This window comes from Triturus cristatus, chromosome 9, assembly GCF_964204655.1.
Source record: "Triturus cristatus chromosome 9, aTriCri1.1, whole genome shotgun sequence".
NCBI classification, from domain to species: domain Eukaryota; kingdom Metazoa; phylum Chordata; class Amphibia; order Caudata; family Salamandridae; genus Triturus; species Triturus cristatus.
In genome coordinates this window covers 640,353,650-640,358,727 of record NC_140592.1, presented here as the reverse complement: position 1 = coordinate 640,358,727, position 5,078 = coordinate 640,353,650, and the positions used below count along the sequence as shown (strand labels likewise).

General features: G+C 46.5%; 1 long non-coding RNA gene across 1 annotated transcript; it reads left to right on the top strand.

Annotated features, from left to right (window-relative positions):
* Nucleotides 1–1,209: 1,209 nt before the first annotated feature.
* On the top strand, nt 1,210–4,724 carry LOC146798418 (uncharacterized). Its single transcript, XR_014969158.1, has 3 exons — nt 1,210–1,265; nt 4,535–4,572; nt 4,672–4,724. It is a non-coding gene; the product is annotated as an uncharacterized LOC146798418 (long non-coding RNA).
* The last annotated feature ends 354 nt before the right edge of the window (nt 4,725–5,078 follow it).

The window sequence follows — 5,078 nt, the reverse complement described above, 5'->3', positions numbered from 1 at the left end:
TTATATGATATGTTATAGACGGTGTGAAGCAGGAAACGAACTGGAGAGCACTAAACCTGAACAGTATAGGTGGTGTGCCAGCAGAAGGGTTTGTTTGCATCAGGATTCAGTGTGTTATCTGCAAATCACACACATTCCAAAGGGGAAATGTTAGACATGTGTTTGTATATTTTTTTAAAATACATGAGGACAGGAAACAGCAGCGGTCTCTCTGAGCCCACACAAAGGCTACTACACACAGAAGGTGGCAAGTAGAGATCTGCCATGAAACAAAGCAGAAACAATACAGTGCATTCGGGAGGGGGAATGAGCCAACTGTGTAAAAAACAGGAGTAAATAAAGTGTTGACAAAAAGCACTACTTCTTGGCACCACTTGGCTTTCGCAGGGAGTGCTTGTTAACAAGAAAAAAACAGTAGCTCCACTAACGGAAACAGTGGATGAACACTCCAAAAGGAAGAGGTACGTAAACCATGCTCCAGAGAAAAAACAAACACACAAAGAAAGCACAGGCACTAACCAATGTAAAACAATTAAATGAAAGTGACAAAAAGCCAACAGATGGTAAGTAATGGGTGGTCTCCAATGCTCTTTTAGGATTTTTTTTTCATAAGAATGGATCGTCGTAAGCCACAGCTCATGTGCTATCTCAGGCGAGACCTAAAAAGATAAAATCTGAAAACGGCACAGGTAGGATTTGGGACAAAACGATTGGCAAGCTATAGAGAAGGAAAGCTGCTAAAGGCCATGAAGCAATACCTAAATCAGCAAAGGCATCAAGGAATATGTGATGATCGCCAGTGGTTAAAGGATGAGGATTAAGGAGGAGTGGTTCTTGTGGCATGAGGAAGATATACGTGTATGATTGCAGTTACAGTGTAGAGTATTCATCTGATTCCTGATTCCTAGAAATGTCCTAGTTTATTCACTGAAAAGAGGTCTGGGAAGTAATTTAAGACTAGTTCAAAAGCATTATCCAGTAGTGAAGGAACCATAGGAGCAAGGTTTGCCAAAATATTGGTAGGGTCCAAGTCATTTGAGCAGTTTCATGGATGTGATACCTAAGGATATCCCGCAGCATGTCCTTACTCAAATGCATAAAGGTCCAAGGAAAAAAATGGTAATGAAAGAACGCACCGTGTCCAAAGAACAATAAATAACGTTTTTGGGGGATTTTTTTTGTAGCGCCAACCAACCAGAGCTGGACACCCAAGCTTGCCATCCTATTAACCATGAAAGCACGGACCAAGTGCCAGAAAAAAATAGGTGGGTAATAATTAATGTAGGCATTGTACATAAATGTCACTTTATCATTGGATGGGCTCTCAAATCTTATTGAGCCCCATTTATGGACAGAGGTGAGGTAAAAACTTACCAATGTGTATTACTTATGCATGTAAATATACTGTTTAAAATCGTATTTTCATATACAGATCACTTTCAGGGATATCGGAGGTGTATGATCAGGTTATATTTGTATTGGTGACCGGAAGAGGCCTACTGGCTTTTCAAGCTTGTAAAACAAAAAAACTAGATATTAATGCTAAGTGAAAATGTGAAAAGAACAGTTACTTTATCTATTGTAATTTGCTTATATGATTTCCACATATTGAGTAGCTGACACTTCTAAACAAGTATGTATTCTTGATTGGAGTATTTAAAAAGAGCAGTTTTTCAAATTGTCATAATACTTGGGTGCAAACTCTTTAAAAATGCTTAGTGTAGCGTCCTGACGCTAATTCAGCAGTGCGCTGCAGGAGGTGTGCGGAGCACATGCAAATGAGGCACACACACAGCAGTGATAACATGCGTGAGGATCTGGCCCCCGAGCGGGCACGCCCCTGCCTTTTATTGTGCGTGCTCCGCCCGCCAACGGAGCACGTGGGTGCGACATATCCGGCGGCGGCCGACAACAACTAGACCTTGTCAAAACATTACATCCCGTCTCAACTCAGTCTCTTTTTCTTCGGCTGGAGGTTGGTTGCTGCACCACCTGACAGGCATAGTCTCTTAGTCAGGAGCTTGGTCTGGGATTCCCTCTTAGTCCGTACCTGGGATGATTACCCCAGGCAGCATCTTTGGCCTCCGGTAGCTCAGAGATCGTTGCCGGCATGCCTGTACCACAGGCCGGTGGTTCCGATCCCTGACATTCCTCGCCGTTGGGGTTGGGGGTGGCACGGTGTCCATCGAGAGCACATCTTGTTCTGCACCATCGTCCCCCTCAGGACCTTGGGCGCAATCAGCTTCCTGGATGGATTGAGGCTCTGGCACTCTCTTGAGCCAGGAGACGTTCTGTGTCACTCTCTCTCCTCCTGTCGCCACCGTCACCATGGTCCCCTTCACAGCGACCACTGTCCAGTGGCCCGGTTCGTACCTGGTTCAGAATTTTCCTCCTGGTCTCCTGTCCTTTATTAGTACATAGTCTCCCTTTTTTAGCTCTCTCGATGCTGCTCTCCGAGTCCTGATAGCAGCGATATTTTTCCTCTTCCTCCGCTCTAGGACATCCTCCTCGAGGTAAGAGGGCGGGGTCCATCCTGGGCAGATTGGGAGCATATCCCAGCGGACTCCATTGAACATTAGCGCCCAGGTGTGTATCGGGTAGTACAGTGGTGGTGCTCCTGTATTCTCAGAGGAATGATTGCAGATGACGTTCAGGGTCCACATTTTCTTCTACAGCGTTCCGTAAGGTTTTGTTAAGGGTCCTCATGACCCTCTCAACCTCACTTTTGGCCTGAGACCATTGTGGTTTGATGTGGCGATGTCATATACCATGTCCCTACATGAAGTCCTGGAACTCGCTCCCCTGAAAAGGGGGTCCATTGTCGCTCTTGATTTCCTCCGGGCATCCGAACATAGCAAACGCTTTTCCAGTACTGGGGCAACTTGGGAGAACGCAGTGGAGCTGACTACCTCTACCACGGGGTATTTGCAGTGGCTGTTGACCATAAGCACGGTCGTCCGACCATCGGGGAAACTCCCGAAGTCGATGCTCACCTTCTCCCATCGGTCCTTGCCATGTGCCTCCGTCTGTATAGGTGCTGGTCTCTCCGACGCACTTGTGAGCTGGCATGCTGGACATCTCTTCACTGTTTCCTCCACCCGAGCCTCCAGCCACGGAAACCACACCTTTTCTCGCATTCGGGCATTCATTCTCTCGACTCCTTGGTGTCCTCCGTGGGCCAACTGGGTTGCTTGGTGCTGTAGAGAGGACGGTATCACTATCCTGGACCCTCTTAGCAGAACCCCTCTTTGTGTTACGCTCAGTTCATTCCTGATTCTCCACATTTTCAGGAGGCATTCTCTCTCTGGCCCAGCCCAGTCGATGGCTGATTACAGGAATTGGTGCCAGTGCCCTCCTTGGATGGCTGTCTGCACCTTGGATAGTATATGGTCTCCTTCTGCAGCCGCGGCGATGTCTTCCAACGTCAAGGCATTTGGGCACGTTATCGTGGAAATCATGTTGAGGTGAGCCTCCCATGCGTCGACGACCAAGTCTTCGCCTTGTTCGTCTTGAGGTGTTGGGTGCCTTGAGAGGAAGTCTGCGGGATTCTTGGCACCAGGGCAATAGGCCACTTCCATCTCGTATTGCTGGAGCCCGATGGCCCACCGTTCAATCCTCGGGGGTGGATGCGGTGCCGATCCCTTGAACAGGGGCACCGGTGGTTGGTGGTCGGTGATAACCCTGAACGGTTGGCCACAGATGTACAGGTGGAAATGACGGCACGCCCACCTGATGGCCAGGGCCTCCCTCTCAATTTGCGCAATTGTTCTACTAGAGGTCTGAGATGGAAGGGGATTCTCCAGTGTCGCAGCACGGTCGGTTCTTTCCGTTTTGATGGCCACTGTCGGGATCACAAGCAATCTTACCTGTTGGTTGCTTGTAGATTTCGCAGAGACGTTATGGATCGACTTCCCAGTACCCTAACCAATAACCAGTGTTGGCAATTTAGACACTAAGGCTACTCAGTTAGAATTCAAGGAGGAGGGCCGGATCGGGGATGCTAGCTGCTCCTAGTTGTCGACCTGCGAGGCAACAAGGAAGAATGGTAACTAACTCCCTTTCTAAACTGGGTTTCTACACAAAGCTTTCTACGTACTAGCAATCTTTTCAGTTTCTTAGACAATGCCCTACCTGCGATCTAGGAATGTCTGGCGTTGCGTCCTTGTAGTCGTCGTCGTGAAGTGAAGGTTATCTTCTGAGTGAGTAGATGAGAAGTTGGTCTTTAGAAGAAGTTGTGTGCACCTATGTTAAAGGTAAACATTAAATAAGTAACTACTTTTCTTGTTTACATTTCAAGCCTAGATAACAATCGTTACTCTGAATTATGTCACACTTACTCCTTTGTACTTTCAAGATCTTTTATCTCCACAACCTGTATTTGAAACTAAAAGAAAATAACATATGCCAATTCACTCAAAAAACTTTCAAATGCTTATGCCTATTATAGTTCAACTAAATGTGCATGAAAGATCTTCTCCAAATTCTTACAATCGCTATGTTTGAAATGACTAATTATTTGTCCTTTTTCTTTCAGGTACAGTTACACAAAATATGTCCCAAGTTACTTCAAAGGTAAGTCTCATGCGCGTGCTTCTAGCTTTCTTGCGTTGGGCGCCTGAGCTTTAAACAAGAAAATGTTCACTTAGCTTGTCTTTTCGTTTTTTCTTGCAGCTCCATGAACGCTGGTGAGAAAAGGAAGCGCTGGAAGGAAGGAAACTGACCCCACTGGACGAATGGAATCCCTTGTCGAGAAGCAGGTGAGCGAGGCAAGTCCAATTGGTTCTGCAGTCAAAGGCAAAGCATTTTCAGAAGATGGGTGTGGCAATATATAGCCTTGCCACACCCAAGATGGCCGCCGATTTCTTGCACACCATCTTTTACGCGCGTCTTTACTTTTACAGCTTTCCTTGGCGTTCATCATTTTTCATGTTGCTTTTACTTTGAAAGGGTGCTGCCTTCGCCCTGCAAACTTGACCCCCCAGCGTTGCCTGCCTCAACTCCAATGAAACATGTACCTCAATGCACCCGAGTTTAACACAAATCAGTCTTGAGAAACCATGTATCTCAATACACTCAAA